Raw genomic sequence first — 25,959 nt, 5'->3', positions numbered from 1 at the left:
TCAGAAGTTGCATGCATTATGAGTGTGTGGCAGTAAAACATTACTAGAGGGATAACAGCATATCCTATGTTAGTCAAGCATGTAGCACAGATGTAGTTAGCAGGAACACATTATCACATAGTGTCAATATTTCATGCATGTATGAAAAATACAGTACTCAGGAAGCTACATGCATTATAAGAGTGGAAGCAGAAATACATTACTAGAGGATAACAGCATATCCTATGTTAGTGAAGCAAAGTATCACAGATGTAGTTAGCAGGAATTCATTATCACATGATGACAATATCTCATGTTTGTGTGAAAAAAGCAATAATTAGAAAAGTTACTTGCATTGTAATTGTGGAAGCAGAAATACATTACTAAAAGGATGACAGCATATCCCATGTTAGTGAAGCATGTAGCACAGATGTCATTAGCAGTTACACAATATCACATGGTGACAATATCTCGTATGCGTGTGAAGAATACAATACTCAGAAAGTGGTGTGCATTTATTTATTTTATTTTTATTTTACATTTGTTAACGGGCTAGTCTAGCTGGATATATTTCCATTTCAGTAGAGGCCGGGAGAAAAGCTCCACATATAGAGATTACAGATTACAGACTGGTAGGACTTAGACAAGGAATATTGTTATCCAAACAAGAGTAGGAGTTAAAAATTTCTAGAACAATCTAAATGCAATCATAATGAATATTATTACATAGTTTAAAAACAGGAAACAAAAAATTGAAAGACCAAGGACAGAGAAATGTACATTGTTACCAAAGGAAAGGAGTTTAACTATCTGGATAATCTAAAATAACATCATATTGAACATTTTGCTTAAGTTTAACAGCAGGTGAAGAAAGTGGAAGACCAAGGAGGAGAGAGACAACAATAGAGAGAGATTAGAGATACAGTTATATAGGAAAAGAGTCATAGCCAAATAGGGAGGAGAGAAATATGAGAGAGGTATGTAGGGTGGAGGAAGCTAAGGGGAGAAATGAGGAGGCACAACAGAAGGGAGAGAAAAAGAGGGTTGAGGGGAAACAACATTTAGTCAGGATTAGAGCAGGGACACATCCAGTGGCTTTTGAGGTATGTTCTGAGTTTTGTTTAAACAGAAAAGTAGTTGGAATGGAAGTAAGTTCGGGAAGTTGGTTCCAGTGTTTACGATGGAGTTTGAGAAGAGGAGTCACCAGCTAGGTTATTAGATTTGGTTAGGGTAACTAGCAGTTTGCTAGATGAGGCGGAGTGAGTTTAGATTAGCATATGGGTTAAGAGGTTAGAAAAGTACAGGTGTGTTAAGAGATTGGTAGAAAGCTCTTTGGACAAATGTAAGTTGGGAAAAGTAACATGTTTGACAGTTCAAGCCAGTTCAGTTGCTGCAGATTCAGACAGTGGTGAGTTCTGAAAGGTTTCCCAGTAACAAATCTAGCTATGTTATTGTAGGTAGTAGACAGTTTGGAAAGATTGTTTTCTTGAGGTTAGTATAGATGGGAGAAGCGTAGAGAAGAGTGGAAATGAGATGAGAGTGGGCAAGAGTAGTTTTGGCTGGGAGGTTAAGAAAGTCTTAATTCTATAGAGAGCCGAGTTTCCTATTTACACATTTAATGGTGTTGTTGATATGACAGTCAAAGGTAAGATTGTTGTCAATTGTGACACCTAACAGCTTGGTAGTAGAGACCGGGTGTTATAATGGTTCCATTGTTAGATAAGATAGTGAAATCTAAAGCTGGGGATCTGGTAGTAGGCTTAAGAGTAAGAGTTTGGTTTTTGCGTTTTAGGAGTAGGCAGCGATTTAAGAACCAAGTTTCAACTTTTGAAAATACAGTTTGAGTATTTGTTTGAAGTTCAGAAATGGATTTAGCAGACAAATTAGTGTGGAATCATCAGCATATTGTATACAAGTAGCCTGGGAATAGCTACTTGTAGGTCATTTATAAAGAGGGAGAAAGAAGGGGTCCAAGGATAGAGCCTTGGGGACTCAGTGAGATTGGGAGAAGAGATGAGAGTTCCTTATTCAGAGGGCGGCCTGTTTCCTGTTAGTGAGATAGGAACTAAACCAGTGGACAGCGTTAGGTTCTAGGAAGGAAAGAGATTAGAAATTTTAAGAGGAGAGTGGTTGACCATGTCAAGGCCTTGGACAGGTCAATAAAGAGCTGAAGATAGGATGTTATTATTGCGATTTTTGTTAATAAAGTCTGTGAAGGAGAGGAGGCGGTGGTTGTGCTATGAAAAAGGCCTAAAGCCATGTTGACAGTTTGTAAATGTTGTTTTTATTAAGTGGTTCATTAACTGATGGTGAACACATTTTTCCATGATCTTTGCTAGTGGGGATAAGAGAGCTATGGGTCTATAATTAGAATAGTCACAGGAGTTCCCTCCTTTATGTAAGGGGTATAATGTGAGAGATTTTCCAGATATCAGGTATGGTTTCTTCATTAACAGTTCTATTAATGAGAATGGATATAGGATAGGCTATTTCAGAGGCTGCTTTTGAAGGAATTCAGATGGCAGTTGGTCAGCTGAGGGGAGCAAGGTTTGAGTTTGTGGATACATTCCAGAATAAAGGAAGTAGGGATGGGTTGTAGCCTAAAGGTTGGTAGTTTGAGGGATGGAAGGTCAGGGATATTAGTGTTGTCACTAGAGATGAGAGGCCAAGGAATTAATAGTATCAATAAAGAAATGAGTTGAAGGTATTGGCTGTATCAAAGGGTGGAATACTTTTCAGACCGGAAGGGATGGAGTGGTAGTCTGTCCTGGGTGAAAGAAGTTTATTTAGGGTTGACCAGAATTTTTCCGCGTTATTCTGATTTGCTTGCTGGAGATTCCTATAATAAGTCCCTTTATCAGAGAACATAGCTTTTGGTAGTGTTTCTTGGGTGCCTAAATGTCATTATAAGTGTGTAAGCAGAAATACATTACTAGAGGGATAACAGCATATCCCATGTTAGTGAAGCATATAGTGCAGATGTAGTTAGTAGGAATACATTATCATATGTTGACAAAATCTCATGTGTGTGTTAAGAATTCAGTACTCGGGAAGTTAGCTGCATTGTAAGTGTGCAGCAGAAATACATTACTAGAGGCATAACAGCATATCCTATGTTACTGAAGCATGTAGCACAGATGTAGTTAGCAGGAACACATTATCACATGGTGACAATACCTCATGTGTGTTTGAAGAATACAATACTTAGGAAGTTACAAGCATTATCTGAGTGGAGGTAGAAATACATTACTAGAGGGATAACAGCATATCCTATGTTAGATAAAGCATGGAGAACAGATGTAGTTAGCAGGAACAAATTATCACAATGTGACAATATCTCATGTGTGTGTGAAGAATGCAATACTCAAAAAGTTACATGCATTATAAGTGTGCAGCAGAAATACATTACTAGAGGGATAACAGCATATCCTATGTTAGTCAAGCATGTAGCACAGATGTAGTTAGGAGGGACACATTATCTCATGGTGACAATATCTCATGTGTGTGTGTGTGAAGAATACAATACTCTTTAACTTACCTGCAAAATACATTAATAGAGGGATAACAGCATTTCCTGTGTAGCACAGATGTAGTTAGCAGGAATATATTATCACATGGTGACAATATCTCATGTGTGTGTGAAGAATACAATACTCAGGAAGTTACGTGCATTATAAGTGTGGAAGCAGAAATACATTACTAGAGGCATAACAGCATATCCCATGTTAGTGAAGCATATAGCGCACATGTAGTTAGCAGGAATACATTATCATATGTTGGCAAAATCTCATGTGTGTGTGAAGAATTCAGTACTCAGGAAGTTAGCTGCATTATACGTGTGCAGCAGAAATACATTACTAGAGGCATTACAGCATATCCTATGTTAGTGAAACATGTAGCACAGATGTAGTTAGGAGGAACACATTATCACATGATGACAATACCTCGTGTGTTTGAAGAGTACAATACTCAGGAAGTTACAAGCATTATCTGAGTGAAGGTAGAAATACATTACTAGAGGGATAACAGCATATCCTATGTTAGTAAAGCATGGAGAACAGATGTAGTTAGCAGGAGCACATTATCTCATGGTGACAATATCTCATGTGTCTGTGTGTGTGTGTGTGAAGAATACAATACTGTTTAACTTACCTGCATTATGTGTGGAGCTAAAATACATTAAAAGAGGGATAACAGTATTTCCTGTGAAGCACAGATGTAGTTAGCAGGAATATATTATCCCATGGTGACAATATCTCATGTGTGTGTGAAGAATACAATACTCAGGAAGTTACATGGAGATAGAAATACATGACTAGAGGGATAAAAGCATATCCTATGTAGCACAGATGTAGCAGGAAGAAATTAGTACATGGTGATAATACCTCATGTGTGTGAAGAATACATACTGATTAAGTTACCTGCATTATAAGCGTGGAGGGAAAATACATTAACAGAGGGATAATAGCATTTGCTATGTAGCACAGATGTAGTTAGCAGGAATACATTACACATGGTGACAATATCTCATCTGGGTTTGAAAAATACAATACTCGAGAGGTTACCTGCATTACAAGTGTGCAGCAGAAATACATTACTAGAGGTATAACAGCATATCTTATGTTAGTGAAGCATGTAGCACAGATGTAATTAGCAGGAATACATTAGCACAGGGTGACAACATCACATGTGTTTGTGAATAATACAGCACTCAGGATGTTACTTGCATTATAAGTGTGTGGCAGTATTTCATTACTAGAGGGATAACAGCATGTCCTATGTTAGCAAAGCTTGTACCACAGATGTAGTTAGCAGGAACATATTGTCACATGGTGACAATATGTCACGTCTGTGTGAAGAATACAATACTCAGTAAGTTACATTCATTATGAGTGTGTGGCCGTAAAACATTACTAGAGGGATAACAGCATATCCCATGTTAGTGAAGCATATAGCGCATATGTAGTTATCAGGAATACATTATCATATGTTGACAAAATCTCATGTCCGTGAAGAATGCAGTACTCAGGAAGTTAGCTGCATTATAAGTGTGCAGCAGAAATACATTACTAGAGGCATAACAGCATAGCCTATGTTAGTGAAGCATGTAGCACAGATGTAGTTAGCAGGAACACATTATCACATGGTGACAATACCTCATGTGTGTTTGAGGAGTACAATACTCAGGAAGTTACAAGCATTATCTGAGTGGAGGTAGAAATACATTACTAGAGGGATAACGGCATATCCTATGTTAGATAAAGCATGGAGAACAGATGTAGTTAGCAGTAACAAATTATCACATGGTGACAATATCTCATGTGTGTGTGAAGAATGCAATACTCAAAAAGTTACATGCATTATAAGTGTGCAGCAGAAATAAATTACTAGAGGGATAACAGCATATCCTATGTTATTCAAGCATGTAGCACAGATGTAGTTAGCAGGAGCACATTATCTCATGGTGACAATATCTCATGTGTGTGTGTGAAGAATACAATACTCTTTAACTTACCTGCAAAATACATTAATAGAGGGATAACAACATTTCCGGTGAAGCACAGATGTAGTTAGCAGGAATACATTATCACATGGTGACAATATCTCATGTGTGTGTGTGTGTGTGTGTGTGAAGAATACAATACTCAGGAAGTGACGTGCATTATAACTGTGTAAGCAGGAATACATTACTAGAGGGATAACAGCATATCCCATGTTAGTGAAGCATATAGCGCAGATGTAGTTAGTAGGAATACATTATCATATGTTGACAAAATCTCATGTGTGTGTTAAGAATTCAGTACTCAGGAAGTTAGCTGAATTATAAGTGTGCAGCAGAAATACATTACTAGAGGCATAACAGCGTATCCTATGTTAGTGAAGCATGTAGCACAGATGCAGTTAGCAGGAACACATTATCACATGGTGACCTCATGTGTGTTTGAGGAGTACAATACTCAGGAAGTTACAAGAATTATCTGAGTGGAGGTAGAAATACAGTACTAGAGGGATAACAGCATATCCTATGTTAGTGAAGCCTGTAGCACAGATGTAGTAAGCAGGATCACATTATCTCATGGCGGCAATATGTCATGTGTGTGTGAAGAATACAATACTCTTTAACTTACCTGCATTATAAGTGTGGAACTAAAATACATTAATAGAGGGATAACAGCATTTCCTGTGAAGCACAGATGTAATTAGCAGGAATACATTATCACATGGTGACAATATCTCATGTGTTTGAGAAGAATACAATTCTCAGGAAGTTACATGCATTATAAGTGTGCCACAGAAATAAATTGTTAGATGGATAACAGCATATCCTATTTAGTGAAGAATGTAGCCTGGATGCAGTTCGCAGGAATACATTATCACATAGTGACAAAATCCCATGTGTATGTTAAGAATATAATACTCTAAAAGTTACATGCACTGTAAGTGTGCAGCACAAATATATTACTAGAGGGATGACAGCATATCTTGTGTTAGTGAAGTGTATAGTACAGATGTAGTTAGTTGGAACACATTATCTCATGGTGACAATATCTCATGACTCTGTGAAGAATACAATACTCAGGATGTTACATGCATTATAAGTGTGCAGCAGAAATAAATTACTAGAAGGATAACATCATAACTTATGTTAGTGAAGAATGTAGCACAGATGTAGTTAGCAGGAATATATTTTCACATATTGACAATATTTCATGTGTGTGTGAATAATACAGTACTCAGGAAGTTAGCTGCATTATAAGTGTGCAGCAGAAATACATAACTAGAGGGATAACCACATATCCTATGTTAGTGAAGCATGTAGCACAGATGTAGTTAGTAGGAACACATTATCACACGGTGACAATATCTCATGTGTGTGTGAAGAATACAATACTCAGGAAGTTACATGCATTGTAAGTGTGGAGGTAGAAAAACATTACTAGAGGGATAGCATATCCTATGTAGCACAGATGTAGTAGGAATAAATTATCACATGGGGACAATATCTCATGTGTGTGTGAATAATACAGAACTCAGGAAGTTACATGCATTATACATGTGGAGCTAAAATACATTACTAGGGGATAAGAGCATATCCTATGTTAATGTAGCATGTAGTACAGATTAATTAACAGAAACAAATTATCACATGGTGACAATATCTCATGTGTATGTGTAGAATACTATACTCAGGAAGTTACATGCATCATAAGAGTGCAGCTAAAATACATTAGAAGAGGGATAACAGCATATCCTATGTTAATGAAGCATGTAGCACAGATGTAGTTAGCAGGGACACATTATCACAGGGTGACAATATCTCATGTGTGTGAAAAATACTATACTCAGGAAGTTACATACATGTAAGTGTACTTGAGAAACACATTATAGAGGGATAACAGCATATCCTCCGTTAGTGAAGCATGTAGCACAGATGTAGTTAGCAGGAACACATTATCACAGGGTGACAATATCTCATATGTGTGTGAAGAAAACAATACTCAGGAAGCTATGTGCATTATAAGTGTGGAAGAAGAAATACATTACTAGACGGATAACAACATATCCTATGTTAGTGAAGCATGTAGCACAGGTGTAGTTAGCAGGAATACATTATCACAGGGTGAGAATATCACACGTGTTTGTGAAGAATACAACACTCAGGATGTACTTGCATTGTAAGTATGTGGCAGTATTTCATTACTAGAGGGATAACAGCATGTCCTATGTTAGCAAAGCTTGTAGCACAGATGTAGTTAGCAGGAACAGATTGTCACATGGTGACAATATGTCATGTTTGTGTGAAGAATACAATACTCAGGAAGTTACATGCATTATGAGTGTGTGGCAGTAAAACATTACTTGAGGGATAACAGCATATCCTATGTTAGTCAAGCATTTAGCACAGATGTAGTTAGCAGGAACACATTATCACATAGTGTCAATATTTCATGCATGTATGAAAAATACAGTACTCAGGAAGCTACATGCATTATAAGAGTGGAAGCAGAAATACCTTACTAGAGGATAACAGCATATCCTATGTTAGTGAAGCAAAGTATCACAGATGTAGTTAGCAGGAATTCATTATCACATGATGACAATATCTCATGTTTGTGTGAAAAATGCAATAATTAGAAAAGTTACTTGTATTGTGAGTGTGGAAGCAGAAATGCATTACTAGAAGGATGACAGCATATCCCATGTTAGTGAAGCATGTAGCACAGATGTCATTAGCAGTTACACAATATCACATGGTGACAATATCTCGTATGCGTGTGAAGAATACAATACTCAGGAAGTGATGTGCATTTATTTATTTTATTTTTATTTTACATTTGTTAACCGGGCTAGTCTAGCTGGATATATTTCCATTTTCAGTAGAGGCCCGGGGAGAAAAGCTCCACATATAGAGATTACAGATTACAGACTGGTAGGACTTAGACAAGGAATATTGTTATCCAAACAAGAGTAGGAGTTAAAAATTTCTAGACAATCTAAATGCAATCATAATGAATATTATTACATAGTTTAAAAACAAGGAAACAAAAAATTGAAAGACCAAGGACAGAGAAATGTACATTGTTACCAAAAGGAAAGGAGTTTAACTATCTGGATAATCTAAAATAACATCATATTGAACATTTTTGCTTAAGTTTAACAGCAGGTGAAGAAAGTGGAAGACCAAGGAGGAGAGAGAGACAACAATAGAGAGAGAGAGATACAGTTATATAGGAAAAGAGTCATAGCCAAATAGGGAGGAGAGAAATATGAGAGAGGTATGTAGGGTGGAGGAAGCTAAGGGGAGAAATGAGGAGGCACAACAGAAGGGAGAGAAAAGAGGGTTGAGGGGAAACAACATTTAGTCAGGATTAGAGCAGGGACACATCCAGTGGCTTTTGAGGTATGTTCTGAGTTTTGTTTAAACAGAAAAGTAGTTGGAATGGAAGTAAGTTCGGTAGGAAGTTGGTTCCAGTGTTTACCGATGGAGTTTGAGAAGAGGAGTCACCAGCTAGGTTATTAGATTTGGTTAGGGTAACTAGCAGTTTGCTAGATGAGCGGAGTGAGTAGATTAGCATATGGGGTTAAGAGGTTAGAAAGTACAGGTGTGTTAAGATTGGTAGAAAGCTCTTTGGACAAATGTAAGTTGGGAAAAAGTAACATGTTTGACAGTTCAAGCTAGTTCAGTTGCTGCAGATTCAGACAGTGGTGTGTTCTGAAAGGTTTCCCAGTAACAAATCTAGCTATGTTATTGTAGGTAGTAGACAGTTTGGAAAGATTGTTTTTCTTGTGGTTAGTATAGATGGGAGAAGTAGAGAAGAGTGGAAATGAGATGAGAGTGGGCAAGAGTAGTTTTGGCTGGGGAGGTTAAGAAAGTCTTAATTCTATAGAGAGCCGAGTTTCCTATTTACACATTTAATGGTGTTGTTGATATGACAGTCAAAGGTAAGATTGTTGTCAATTGTGACACCTAACAGCTTGGTAGTAGGGTGGGTGTTATAATGGTTCCATTGTTAGATAAGATAGTGAAATCTAAAGCTGGGGATCTGGTAGTAGGCTTAAAGAGTAAGAGTTTGGTTTTTTTGCGTTTAGGAGTAGGCAACGATTTAAGAACCAAGTTTCAACTTTTGAAAATACAGTTTGAGTATTTGTTTGAAGTTCAGAAATGGATTTAGCAGAGCAAATTAGTGTGGAATCATCAGCATATTGTATACAAGTAGCCTGGGAATAGCTACTTGTAGGTCATTTATAAAGAGGGAAAAGAAGGGGTCCAAGGATAGAGCCTTGGGGGGACTCCAGTGAGATTGGGAGAAGAGATGAGAGTTCCTTATTCCAGAGGACGGCCTGTTTCCTGTTAGTGAGATAGGAACTAAACCAGTGGACAGCGTTAGGTTCTAAGGAAAGAGATTCGAGAATTTTTAAGAGGAGAGAGTGGTTGACCATGTCAAAGGCCTTGGACAGGTCAATAAAGAGAGCTGAAGATAGGATGTTATTATTAGATTTTTGTTAATAAAGTCTGTGAAGGAGAGGAGGCGGTGGTTGTGCTATGAAAAGGCCTAAAGCCATGTTGACAGTTTGTAAGAATGTTGTTTTTATTAAGTGGTTCATTAACTGATGGTGAACACATTTTCCATGATCTTTGCTAGTGGGGATAAGAGAGCTATGGGTCTATAATTAGAATAGTCATAGGAGTTCCCTCCTTTATGTAAGGGTATAATGTGAGAGATTTTCCAGATATCAGGTATGGTTTCTTCATTAACAGTTCTATTAATGAGAATGGATATAGGATAGGCTATTTCAGAGGCTGCTTTTGAAGGAATTCAGATGGCAGTTGGTCAGCTGAGGAAAGCAAGGTTTGAGTTTGTGGATACATTTCAGAATAAAGGAAGTAGGGATGGGTTGTAGCCTAAAGGTTGGTAGTTTGAGGGATGGAAGGTCAGGGATATTAGTGTTGTCACTAGAGAGATGAGAGGCCAAGGAATTAATAGTATCAATAAAGAATGAGTTGAAGGTATTGGCTGTATCAAGGGCGGAATACTTTTCAGACCCGGAAGGGGATGGAGTGGTAGTCTGTCCTGGGTGAAGAAGTTTATTTAGGGTTGACCAGAATTTTTGAGGGTTATTGTGATTTGCTTGCTGGAGATTACTATAATAACTCCTTTTATCAGAGAAGATAGCTTTTTTGGTAGTGTTTCTTAGGTGCCTAAATGTCATTATAAGTGTGTAAGCAGAAATACATTACTAGAGGGATAACAGCATATCCCATGTTAGTGAAGCATATAGTGCAGATGTAGTTAGTAGGAATACATTATCATATGTTGACAAAATCTCATGTGTGTGTTAAGAATTCAGTACTCGGGAAGTTAGCTGCATTGTAAGTGTGCAGCAGAAATACATTACTAGAGGCATAACAGCATATCCTATGTTACTGAAGCATGTAGCACAGATGTAGTTAGCAGGAACACATTATCACATGGTGACAATACCTCATGTGTGTTTGAGGAGTACAATACTCAGGAAGTTACAAGCATTATCTGAGTGGAGGTAGAAATACATTACTAGAGGGATAACAGCATATCCTATGTTAGATAAAGCATGGAGAACAGATGTAGTTAGCAGGAACAAATTATCACAATGTGACAATATCTCATGTGTGTGTGAAGAATGCAATACTCAAAAAGTTACATGCGTTATAAGTGTGCAGCAGAAATAAATTACTAGAGGGATAACAGCATATCATATGTTATTCAAGCATGTAGCACAGATGTAGTTAGCAGGAGCACATTATCTCATGGTGACAATATCTCATGTGTGTGTGTGAAGAATACAATACTCTTTAACTTACCTGCAAAATACATTAACAGAGGGATAACAGCATTTCCGGTGAAGCACAGATGTAGTTAGCAGGAATACATTATCACATGGTGACAATATCTCATGTGTGTGTGTGAAGAATACAATACTCAGGAAGTGACGTGCATTATAACTGTGTAAGCAGAAATACATTACTAGAGGGATAACAGCATATCCCATGTTAGTGAAGCATATAGTGCAGATGTAATTAGTAGGAATACATTATCATATGTTGACAAAATCTCATGTGTGTGTTAAGAATTCAGTACTCAGGAAGTTAGCTGAATTATAAGTGTGCAGCAAAAATACATTACTAGAGGCATAACAGCATATCCTATGTTAGTGAAGCATGTAGCACAGATGTAGTTAGCAGGAACACATTATCACATGGTGACCTCATGTGTGTTTGAGGAGTACAATACTCAGGAAGTTACAATCATTATCTGAATGGAGGTAGAAATACAGTACTAGAGGGATAACAGCATATCCTATGTTAGTGAAGCCTGTAGCACAGATGTAGTAAGCAGGATCACATTATCTCATGGCGGCAATATCTCATGTGTGTGTGAAGAATACAATACTCTTTAACTTACCTGCATTATAAGTGTGGAACTAAAATACATTAATAGAGGGATAACAGCATTTCCTGTGAAGCACAGATGTAGTTAGCAGGAATACATTATCACATGGTGACAATATCTCATGTGTTTGAGAAGAATACAATTCTCAGGAAGTTACATGCATTATAAGTGTGCCACAGAAATAAATTGTTAGATGGATAACAGCATATCCTATTTAGTGAAGCATGTAGCCTGGATGCAGTTAGCAGGAATACATTATCACATGGTGACAAAATCCCATGTGTATGTTAAGAATATAATACTCAAAGTGTTACATGCAGTGTAAGTGTGCAGCACAGATATATTACTAGAGGGATGACAGCATATCTTGTGTTAGTGAAGTATATAGTACAGATGTAGTTAGTTGGAACACATTATCTCATGGTGACAATATCTCATGTGTGTGTATGTGAAGAATACAATACTCTTTAACTTACCTGCATTATAAGTGTGGAGCTAAAATACATTAATCGAGGGATAACAGCATTTCCTGTGAAGCACAGATGTAGTTAGCAGGAATATATTATCCCATGGTGATAATATCTCATGTGTGTGTGAAGAATACAATACACAGGAAGTTACATGGAGATAGAAATACATGATTAGAGGGATAAAAGCATATCCTATGTAGCACAGATGTAGCAGGAAGAAATTAGTACATGGTGATAATACCTCATGTGTGTGAAGAATACAATACTGATTAAGTTACCTGCATTATAAGCGTGGAGGGAAAATACATTAACAGAGGGATAATAGCATTTGCTATGTAGCACAGATGTAGTTAGCAGGAATACATTACACATGGTGACAATATCTCATCTGGGTTTGAAGAATACAATACTCGGGAGGTTACCTGCATTACAAGTGTGCGGCAGAAATACATTACTAGAGGTATAACAGCATATCCTATGTTAGTGAAGCATGTAGCACAGATGTAGTTAGCAGGAATACATTATCACAGGGTGACAATATCACATGTGTTTGTGAATAATACAACACTCAGGATGTTACTTGCATTATAAGTGTGTGGCAGTATTTCATTACTAGAGGGATAACAGCATGTCCTATGTTAGCAAAGCTTGTAGCACAGATGTAGTTAGCAGGAACAGATTGTCACATGGTGACAATATGTCATGTTTGTGTGAAGAATACAATACTCAGTAAGTTACATGCATTATGAGTGTGTGTCCGTAAAACATTACTAGAGGGATAACAGCATATCCCATGTTAGTGAAGCATATAGCGCATATGTAGTTATCAGGAATACATTATCATATGTTGACAAAATCTCATGTCTGTGAAGAATGCGGTACTCAGGAAGTTAGCTGCATTATAAGTGTGCAGCAGAAATACATTACTAGAGGAATAACAGCATAGCCTATGTTAGTGAAGCATGTAGCACAGATGCAGTTAGCAGGAGCACATTATCACATGGTGACAATACCTCATGTGTGTTTGAGGAGTACAATACTCAGGAAGTTACAAGCATTATCTGAGTGGAGGTAGAAATACATTACTAGAGGGATAACAGCAAATCCTATGTTAGATAAAGCATGGAGAACAGATGTAGTTAGCAGGAACAAATTATCACATGATGACAATATCTCATGTGTGTGTGAAGAATGCAATACTCAAAAAGTTACATGCATTATAAGTGTGCAGCAGAAATAAATTACTAGAGGGATAACAGCATATCCTATGTTATTCAAGCATGTAGCACAGATGTAGCTAGCAGGAGCACATTATCTCATGGTGACAATATCTCACGTATGTGTGTGAAGAATACAATACTCTTTAACTTACCTGCATTATAAGTGTGGAGCTAAAATACATTAATAGAGGGATAACAGAATTTCATGTGAAGCACAGATGTAGTTAACAGGAATACATTATCACATGGTGACAATATCTCATGTGTGTGTGTGAAGAATACAATACTCAGGAAGTGACGTGCATTATAACTGTGTAAGCAGAAATACATTACTAGAGGGATAACAGCATATCCCATGTTAGTGAAGCATATAGCGCAGATGTAGTTAGTAGGAATACATTATCATATGTTGACAAAATCTCATGCATGTGTTAAGAATTCAGTACTCAGGAAGTTAGCTGAATTATAAGTGTGCAGCAGAAATACATTACTAGAGGCATAACAGCATATCCTATGTCAGTGAAGCATGTAGCACAGATGTAGTTAGTAGGAATACATTATCACATGGTGACAATATCTCATGTGTGTGTGAAGAATACAATACTCAGGAAGTTACATGCATTGTAAGTGTGGAGGTAGAAAAACATTACTAGAGGGATAGCATATCCTATGTAGCACAGATGTAGTAGGAATTAATTATCACATGGGGACAATATCTCATGTGTGTGTGAATAATACAGAACTCAGGAAGTTACATGCATTATACATGTGGAGCTAAAATACATTACTAGGGGATAACATCATATCCTATGTTAATGTAGCATGTAGTACAGATTTAGTTAACAGAAACAAATTATCACATGGTGACAATATCTCATGTGTATGTGAAGAATACTATACTCAGGAAGTTACATGCATCATAAGAGTGCAGCTAAAATACATTAGAAGAGGGATAACAGCATAGCATATGTTAATGAAGCATGTTGCACAGATGTAGTTAGCAGGGACACATTATCACAGGGTGACAATATCTCATGTGTATGTGAAAAATACTATACTCAGGAAGTTACATACATGTAAGTGTATTTGAGAAACACATTATAGAGGGATAACAGCATATCCTACGTTAGTGAAGCATGTAGCACAGATGTAGTTAGCAGGAACACATTATCACAATGTGACAATATCTCATATGTGTGTGAAGAAAACAATACTCAGGAAGCTATGTGCATTATAAGTGTGGAAGAAGAAATACATTACTAGATGGATAACAACATAGCCTATGTTAGTGAAGCATGTAGCACAGGTGTAGTTAGCAGAAATACATTATCACAGGGTGACAATATCACATGTGTTTGTGAAGAATACAACACTCAGGATGTTACTTGCATTATAAGTGTGTGGCAGTATTTCATTACTAGAGGGATAACAGCATGTCCTATGTTAGCAAAGCTTGCAGCACAGATGTAGTTAGCAGGAACAGATTGTCACATGGTGACAATATGTCATGTTTGTGTGAAGAATACAATACTCGGGAAGTTACATGCATTATGAGTGTGTGGCAGTAAAACATTACTAGAGGGATATCAGCATATTCTATTTTAGTCAAGTGTTTAGCACCGATGTAGTTAGCAGGAACACATTATCACATAGTGTCAATATTTCATGCATGTATGAAAAATACAGTACTCAGGAAGCTACATGCATTATAAGAGTGGAAGCAGAAATACATTACTAGAGGATAACAGCATATCCTATGTTAGTGAAGCAAAGTATCACAGATGTAGTTAGCAGGAATTCATTATCACATGATGACAATATCTCATGTTTGTGTGAAAAATGCAATAATTAGAAAAGTTACTTGTATTGTGAGTGTGGAAGCAGAAATGCATTACTAGAAGGATGACAGCATATCCCATGTTAGTGAAGCATGTAGCACAGATGTCATTAGCAGTTACACAATATCACATGGTGACAATATCTCGTATGCGTGTGAAGAATACAATACTCAGGAAGTGATGTGCATTATAAGTGTGGAAGCAGAAATACATTACTAGAGGGATAACAGCATATCCCATGTTAGTGAAGCATATAGCGCACATGTAGTTAGCAGGAATACATTATCATATGTTGACAAAATCTCATGTGTGTGTGAAGAATTCAGTACTCAGGAAGTTAGCTGCATTATAAGTGTGCAGCAGAAATACATTACTAGAGGCATAACAGCATATCCTATGTTAGTGAAGCATGTAGCACAGATGTAGTTAGCAGGAACACATTATCACATGGTGACAATACCTCATGTGTTTGAGGAGTACAATACTCAGGAAGTTACAAGCATTATCTGAGTGGAGGTAGAAATACAGTACTAGAGGGATAACAGCATATCCTATGTTAGTGAAGCATGTAGCTCAGATGTAGTAAGCAGGAGCACATTATCTCATGGTGACAATATCTCATGTGTGTGTGAAGAATACAATACTCTTTAACTTACCTGCATTATAAGTGTGGAGCTAAAATACATTAATAGAGGGATAACAGCATTTCCTGTGAAGCACAGATGTAGTTAGCAGGAATACATTATCACATGGTGACAATATCTCATGTGTTTAAAAAGAATACAATTCTCAGGAAGTTACATGCATTATAAGTGTGCCACAGAAATAAATTGTTAGATGGATAACAGCATATCCTATGTTAGTGAAGCATGTAGCCTGGATGTAGTTAGCAGGAATACATTATCACATGGTGACAATATCTCATGTGTATGTGAGGACTACAATGCTCAGGAAGTTACACGCAATATAAGAGTGGAGCTAAACTATATTAGAAGAGTGATAACAGCATATCCTATGTTAATGAAGCATGTAGCACAGATGTAGTTAGCAGGAATACATTATCACATGGTGACAATATCTCATGTGTGTGTGAAAAATTCTTTACTCAGGAAGTTACATGCATGTAAGTGTATTTCAGAAATATATTACTAGAGGGATAACAGCATATCCTACATTAGTGAAGCATGTAGCACAGATGCAGTTTGCAGGAACACATTATTACATGGTGGCAATATCACATGTGTGTGTGAAGAATACAATACTCGGGATGTGGCTTACATTATAAGTGTGTGGCAGTAATTCATTACTAGAGGTATAACAGCATGTCCTATGTTAGCAAAGCTTGTAGCATTTATGTAGTTAGCAGGAACAGATTGTCACATGGTGACAATATACCATGTTTGTGCGAAGAATACAATACTCAGGAAGTTACATGCATTAAGGGTGTGTGGCAGTAAAACATTACTAGAGGCATAACAGCATATACTTTGTTAGTCAAGCATGTGGCACAGATGTAGTTAGAAGGAACACATTATCACATAGTGACAGTATCTCATGTGTCTGTGAAGAATACAGTACTCAGGACACTACATGCATTATAAGTGTGGAAGCAGAAATACATTACTAGAGGGATAACAACATATCCTATGTTAGTGAAGCATGTATCACAGATATAGTTAGCAGGAATTGATTATCACATGATGACAATATCTGATGTTTGTGTGAAAAATCTTATACTTAGAAAAGTTACTTGTATTGTAAGTGTGGAAACATAAATACATTACTAGAATGATAACAGCATATCCCATGTTAGTGAAGCATGTAGCACACATGTAGTTAGCACAAACACATTATCACATGGTTCCAAAACTGAAGAAAAACAAACTGTCAAAAAATAAACCAAAAGTTTCCGTACCAGCAGGTGTAAAACTCCAAAGGTTTATTAGGAAATGTAAAAGTAAAGTGCTTTTCGTCTCTCTTAGTAGGAAGACTTCTTCAGACAAAGGAAAACATCATCAAACACAATTTAAAAATCAAAAAAAGGGGTGTGTGTTACAAAATTACAAACAGCTGCCTTAATTGAATCCACTGACATACCTTCACATTTAAAGTTGTATTACATTAAAAGCATAAATAAATGTCCACTTAGTGTAGACAGGGTGTCAAACATAAAAAAGTTTTCAAAAAAGAAACATGAACTTGATAAAAGTAACCAAGAATGTTTTAGTGAAGATTCATGAACCTAATCAAGTGTAAATACTGTTTGTTTCCCTTAAAATACATTTTAGCAAACAACTTTTCATAGGGTAAAACAAAACTCATACAGAATCTTGTGATTAAAAAGAAAATAAAATGAAGTAATGCTTGCAACCAAATATAATATCCATTCCTTAACAGAAAAGGTAGTAAGAAGTACACATCTCTAATGCATAATGAAGAATCAATAATAAATGAATAAATAAATAGTGCAACTCAACTAGGAGTCTGCAATAAGCGGAATTTCAAAGGCGTTTCTAATAAAAGAAATGTTATTTCTAATATTAAATAACCAAATTCAGTTGTATTTATTACTGCTGGTAGTAACTTGATTAAAGTGTAGCTATAATTTTTAAGTCTTTTGGATTAAGCACTTGGGCTTCAGACCAGTTGTTTTACATTAGGAAGGTTTGTGGCCTGCACTGTGGTGGCAGCACAGGTAGCTTACATCCTTCTAAGATGGGAACTGCTGATTGAGAGCTCAGTGTCTGTTATTCTAAAAGTGTATAAGTTCTGGTTTAAGCACTTGGGCTTCAGGCCAGTTATTTTACGTTAAGAAGGATTGCGGTCTGCACTCTTGTGGGAGGAGAGGCTGGACTCTGCCCTTCTGAGCAGGGAATTTCTAGTTAAAGGCTTATACTGCCTGCATATTCTAACTGTTTCTTACTAAAATTGGTACACCTTGTTTGCTGTAGCATAGACTAGATCCAGGCCTGCTGAATCTAGCTTTGTTTGTATGCTTGTTTATTTACCTGAAATGCTAATTCCACCTAAAATGTGGTCTTTTAGCACTTCTGTGGATCCCTAGTGATATCTGCATTGCTTACTGTACTTATTTCCTCGTTTCACTTGAAAGAAAGTTACTGTTAGTCATTTTTGCATTTAAGTTACCTGTAACACATTGCATTTAAGTTACCTGGCACTTGCTCACTAAAGCAATTATATAAGTCATCTCTAAAAAATTAAAAGCACTACACCCTCACAAACTCCCCTTGAGTACCTTGTTCCTCATTGGCCCTTTTAGGAATTCCCAATACTATTCTAGCATGTCCAAAGGTCAGTTGTCAATCTCCTCTCCGTTCCAGCTGGTGAATCTGGGAATCTTGAGGCAATGTTACAACTGCCTCATGTACACAGACAACCCTCTCCTCCTCCCAACAAATTCCAACACATGTGAGAGATGCAACTATATAGCCAAATTGGAGGCTAAGCTCTCTCAACTCAGTACTGGCATAACCAGTCAGGAGGAGAAGGAAACCACACTCACTACAATTCCAGTCTCACATAGACCTACCACGACAACAAACCAAACACATAAACACACAAAAATATACTCGGAGGCTCTAAATAAAAATCTGCCTAAGCAGCAGAGACCTCCAAAGCAGACACCCAAGCAACCGCTACTCCAAAACAAAACACATGCAACACATAGCTCACAAAGCCAGTGTGCCGAACAGTCACAGCCCTTAAGGCTAAACAACACACCTAATACACTTGTAATAGGTGACTCTATCGTCAGGCACACTGACGTCCCGCTCACCAGGCTGAACAAGGAGAAGGTCACAGTGAGCTGCCTGTCAGGCGCTAGGATCCGCCACATAACACAAGCACTCAGGTCACTCCAAGGCAAGTACAAATATGACTCAGTCATTGTCCATGCTGGTGTGAATGACCTGAGATGTACCTCCTGGACTACATGAAAAGAGACATAGAGGAGCTCTCTGAGCATGTAGCCCAGGCCAGTATGACCCGGACCTTGAGTAGCATCTTACCCTCACCAAGAATGATGCCACAATATGAAGACAAGATGATCAATTTCAACAATTGGCTTAAGTGTTGGTGTCATTCAAAGGGGATCCAATGCCTGTCAGCCTGGGATGACATGCTCGACAAGCCACGATGCTTCGCTAGGGACGGCTTGCACCTGTCACCCCTGGGCTTCGGATATTGGCAAAGGCTCTAGCTACCCCCATAGTGCCTTTTTAGGCAAGGCTCAAAAGACAAACCCACCTCCATAGGTATCACAAGGGATAAGAAACTAAGAGTAATGCTACTCAGCCAGAAGTCTAAACCTCAAGATGCCTTTTCGAAACTCTCCTTAGCATGGAGAACATCGATATCTGTGCAGTAACAGAAACCTGGTTCAAGGCTCCGAGAGCACCCCAGCACTACCAGGTTATACCTCATACCATGCTTTTCGGCCCCAAAACTTGGACCGAACCACAAAAGGAGGGGGAGTATCAATATTCGTCAAAGATACCCACACCTCCAGGTTGGTGGCACAACACGGAGCATCAGAGACTATCCATGTGCAACTAACTGTGGGTAAAACTGCCTTCCAGTTTATAGCCTGCTACAGACCACCCTCCCAAACACAGGAACCCCACTCAGCCTTCCTGAGAATACTGGAAAATATGAAGGTCTCTCCAAACACCATTATATTGGGCGACTTCAACTATCCAAACATAGACTGGGAGCATTACTCTAGCTCCAACACCCTAGCCCAAAGGTTCCCAGAATTTATAAACTCAAATGCTATGGAACAACTTGTTACCACTCCCACAAGAGGGGAAAATATACTGGACCTGATCATCACCAACATGGGGACACTATGCTCCAGACCAGAAGTGCATCCCTCACTGGTAAGATCAGACCATAAACTAATCTCACTGGATATTCACATCCCGACCTCACCCCGTGCCCAGAAAACCACAGTGAAAAACTTCTCTAAAGCAAATTTCACACAACTCAAAACCGAGGCAAAATCCTTCAAAGCCCCCGGGCCTGTGGAAAATATGGCCCAGACTGCAGAATCCTTTATAAACGCATTCTATGAACACCTTCAGGAATGCATGGATCATGAAATCCCAAATAAAACCGAGACCCAATCCTCTAAAGGCAGACGTCCTGTCTGGTGGACCCCAGCCATAAACAAACTATACAATAGAAGAAGGAAGCTACTACATGATAGAGCAAAATCACAAAAAGGGCATACATCTCTGATCAGTATTAGCAAAAAACTATGGGCACTCATAAAATCGTCTAAGGCCAGCTTCGAGAGAAAAATTGCACAGGTCACTAAGGATAATCACAAGGCTTTCTTTAGTTATGTTAGGAACCTGGGTGGGAATTCCCAGATATGCTCAGAATTAGTCCAAAATGACAAAAAATACACTGAGCCCACAGACATTGCCAACATCCTAGCTGACAGGTTCAGTGCAAATTCTCACCCTCCCCACCAAAGGGCAAATATCTATCCCAACAGAGTGCTGCCCCTGACATCTCAGATGCTCAGGTAAGAGCCGCTCTCCAAAGCAAAAACACAGCATCAATGGGACCAGATGGTGTCCCGGGCTGCATCCTACATGAACTCCAAGAAGAGCTAAACCCAAACATAAAACTACTGTTCAATCTTTGCCTTACTACAGGATATGTACCCAAAGAGTGGCGCACAGCAACAGTGGTCCCTCTCTACAAAGGTGGTGCCTCAACAGATCCTGGAAACTATCGCCCCATAAGCCTGACTAGCTTGGTCTGCAAAGCTATGGAAAGGATCATCATGGACCTCATAAATAAAGATATTGGGGACCTACAGACACTGGATCCTACCCAGTTTGGCTTTGTTAAGGGCAGATCCTGCCTCTTAAACCTGGTCGATTTCTTTAAAACAGTCACCAAGGCCATTGACGAGGGGAAGGTGGTCCACACAGCCTACCTGGACCTCGCAAAAGCCTTCGATACAATACCCCACTCAGGCATTATAGATAAGCTCACCAGCTTAAATATAAACCCCTATGTCACTAGATGGGTTGCAAACTGGCTCAAGGACAGAACCCACATGGTTAGAATTGCTGGAGCCATGTCAGACTCCAAACCAGTTACAAGTGACGTCCCACAAGGCTCAGTTCTGGGACCTCTCTTGTTTGGTATATATTTCTCGGCTGTACAGGCCAACACGGAAGGACTGTGGCTGACCAAGTTCGCAGATAACTGCAAACTGGGCACCATAATCAACTCTCCAGCCAACACAAGCATCCTCCAAAAGGGTCTCATAGAAACAGACAACTGGTGCCAGAGCCATGGCCTCAAGCTAAATGCCAAAAAGTGTATAGTCATCCCCTTTGGCAAAAACAAAGTGCCCACAAATTACCACATAGGTGGTAATCCATTAAGTACAGAAGAAGTCATTAGGGACCTGGGGACCCAAGTTGATAGCAATCTCTCATTTGACAACCACGTGGCCAAAGTGGTTAGAAAAACATTTTATATAGCCCACATAATCATGAAGGGATTCACATCTAGATCAGGGGAGGTCATCATGCCTCTTTACTCATCCCTCATCAGGCCCATAATTGAGTACAATGCCCCTTTTGGGATGTACCTTACCAGACACCTGCAGCAACTGGAAAGACCCCAAAAGTACCTCACCAAGAGGATCAAAGGGCTCAAACAGATGCCATATGCTGCCTGGTTAAAGAAACTCCAGCTCTACTCAGTGGCATACCGCCTGCTCAGAGGCGATCTGTGCCTGACTTATAAAGCCATGTCCAACCCGGAATTAATGGACATGCTGCTCCTCAGAAAATCCAAATCCCATCGAGCTATGCGCTCAAGAGACTTGAACCTCAGCACTGAAATAAATAGGACATGCTGGAGGGACAGATTCATAACCCAGAGGATCCCTTCACTCTGGAATAAAATCCCAGTCCAGGTTAGGCAGAGTCCCACATTGACTCTCTTCAAGTGGAATCTTGATGAGTGGATGGGAGATCATAGGTTTACCCCGGCTATCACTTCTGTGTCACTGTTAGACAGAGGCACAGTATACTAACCTCAAAAAAAGGCATAGCAAAATTAATTTAAAATGGGTGGCGAAAGCCAAACACACTCTGGCTAGGCTTATAAATGCCCTAGGGCAGATAGCCTAGTATGAACCTATGAACCTATGAACCTAAATATGTGTATTTCTGTGTTAAAAATGTAACGCAGAAATTGCTTGTCATTTCAACGCCAACAGAATGCAACAGCAGTATATGAAAAAGATTTTTTTTTTTTAAATGTTCCTTGAGCAATGGGTAAAGCACCAAGCTGCGATGAGAACACTTTCGAAGCTTTAGTATGCACAGTTGTAGCAGCCAAAACAAGTCAAAATGCAGCTGTTTCAGAAAAAATATGGCAAGGCATTGCATGAAAGACACGTCTAAATCAAAACAAACCGCCGGATTCACAAGACGGTACTTCATTCAAGAACCATGCAGGTACTAAGCACGTGAAAAAGGCAGACAGCAAAACAAATGAAAAATCAGTTCACAATCGTGCCCATGAATACGGCACATTGTTCTGCAAATGAGTTTGTACTGAGTGCGAAAAAGGTAATAAATAAAGTAGCAGAAGACAAAAAAAGAAATAATTGGAGTAGCTATGGGTTCCCCTTGTGGAGCCAGCTACGCTGATTTAGTACTGGCCCAGTGGGAACATGACTATGTATTTAAGGACAACAATTTTCAGAAAGTCAAACAATATAACAGGTTTTTGGATGACATTTGCATTATGTTTCAGGGTAATGTAGGGGATGCAAGCAACTTTGTTGAGGTTTTAAATAACAGCACTCCATTTTTGAAATTCACATTTACCTTTGGTGAAGACACCATTAACTATTTGGATGTTGAATAGAAGAGAGATGACATCCACAGGGGTTATATTGCTAAAACTTACAGGAAACCCACTCACTCTAACACTATGTTACATTTTTCTAGTTGCCACCTGCTACACCAGAAAAAATCTGTTTTAAAGGGCCAACTAGTTAGAGCGGCAAGAATGACTACTGAAGACTCCGCCTTCAATGAGGAATGTACCTTGTTGAAATACATGTTTATGAGTCATGGGTACCCCGAATCACTGGTGGATGACACAATAGAAGAAGTTTGTAGGAAAAGGGGTTTGGGTTCTTTCAATCCCGTTCTGACTTTGAAACAAACCAACGTGAACCTGGCAGAGTCAGATGAAGTCACATTACAGATTCTTGGTGTCCACTCTTCTAGCATGGGTCAAACCATTTTTTCCCAAGAGAAGTACAATAAAAAAAGTTTCATTACTTCTTTTTCATTAGAAGCTAAATATATTAGCAATGTACTTAGAAAGAATTGGCAGTTGTTATCTTTTGAAAAAGAACTCATGGAGAAAATAGGGGACAAACCTGTTATCATTTTTAGAAAGGGCAGAAACCTCAAAAACATTATGGAAAGACCTTCAATAAAGCATACTAGAACTGAAGGCACATACAAATGTGAGACATGCAACTATTGTAAATTTATATCTACAGGGTCCACATGTATAGTGAAGCAACGTCTGTTTAAAGCAAAGGGTTGTTTCAATTGTAACTCAAAATCAGTGGTGTATTTAGCTGTGTGCCAGTCATGCCCTGCCTTTTATATAGGGAAGACTGACAGAAAACTTAAAGAGAGAACTTATGAACATGCGTACCACATTAGGAAGAAGAGCAACACTAATGCCCTTGCAAGACATTGTAATAACAACCCTTATCACGCTTTTCTTTTTAAAGTTATAGACCAGGTATTTACAGATGAAAGAGGAGGACCCCAACAATTATTATTAGAAAAAAAGGAACTCATCTGGCAACTTAAAATGAACTCTTACACGTCACCAGGGTTGAACGAAGTTACTTCTTTGACTTGTGTTTTAAAGTTAAGAAACCTGCTAAGATAAGACTTCTTTCATCATTACTTAAACCTCAAGTCTGGTTTTTAAACCTTAATTCACAAATGTTTAACTTGAGAAACATTGGTTTTCTGACCTCTGCAGCTCTTCGCTGTACTTTGACCCATACCTTATTTTATTTTATTTTTATTTTTTTTTATTTTTATTTTCATTTTGCATAGTTTCGTTCAGGATTTGTATGTTTTATTTTTGTCAGGTTCTGCATTGTGGTCTGACTTGATTTTTGCTTACTTCTAGACACACACACCTTTTTGCATAAGCAACAATGAGACCTTAATGTTTAGACCCATGGTATTTTGAAGTGCAATGTTTACCTATTGTCAATGTCATTGAACACCAACAGCTGTGGATTTACTTAGGTGTTGCCCTTCTTTTTTTGTCTTCTGCTACTTTATTTATTACCTTTTTCGCACACAGTACAAACTCATTTGCAGAACAATGTGCCGTATTCATGGGCACGATTGTGAACTGATTTTTCATTTGTTTGGCTGTCTGCCTTTTTCACGTGCTTAGTACCTGCATGGTTCTTGAATGAAGTACCGTCTTGTGAATCCGGCGGTTTGTTTGTTTTGATTTAGACGTGTCTTTCATGCAAAGCCTTGCCATATTTTTTCTGAAACAGCTGCATTTTGACTTGTTTTGGCTGCTACAACTGTGCATACTAAAGCTTAGAAAGTGTTCTCATCGCAGCTTGTTGCTTTACCCATTGCTCAAGGAACATTTAAAAAATATATATTTTTCATATACTGCTGTTGCATTCTGTTGACGTTGAAATGACAAGCAATTTCTGTGTTACATTTTTAACACAGAAATACACATATTCGGTTATTTAATATTAGAAATAACATTTCTTTTATTAGAAACGCCTTTGAAATTCCGCTTATTGCAGACTCCTAGTTGAGTTTCACTGTTTATTTATTCATTTATTATTGATTCTTCATTATGCATTAAAGATGTGAACTTCTTACTACCTTTTCTGTTAAGGAATGGATATTATATTTGGTTGCAAGCATTACTTCATTTTATTTTCTTTTTAATCACAAGATTCTGTATGAGTTTTGTTTTACCCTATGAAAAGTTGTTTGCTAAAATGTATTTTAAGGGAAACAAACAGTATTTACACTTGATTAGGTTCATGAATCTTCACTAAAACATTCTTGGTTACTTTTATCAAGTTCATGTTTCTTTTTTGAAAATTATGTTTGATACCCTGTCTACACTAAATGGACATTTATTTATGCGTTGAATGTAATACAACTTTAAATGTGAAGGTATGTCAGTGGGTTCAATTAAGGCAGCTGTTTGTAATTTTGTAACACACACCCCTTTTTTTGGGTTTTAAATTGTGTTTGATGATTTTTTCCTTTGTCTGAAGAAGTCTTCCTACTAAGGGAGACGAAAAGCACTTTACTTTTACATTTCCTAATAAACCTTTGGAGTTTTACACCTGCTGGTTCGGAACATTTTGGTTTGTTTTTTGACATTATCACATGGTGACAATATCTCATATGTGTGTGAAAAATAC

Source organism: Protopterus annectens, chromosome 16.part0, assembly GCF_019279795.1.
Source record: "Protopterus annectens isolate FY-2018-M chromosome 16.part0, PAN1.0, whole genome shotgun sequence".
Classification (NCBI taxonomy): Eukaryota; Metazoa; Chordata; order Ceratodontiformes; family Protopteridae; genus Protopterus; species Protopterus annectens.
This window is presented reverse-complemented; position numbering follows the sequence as displayed.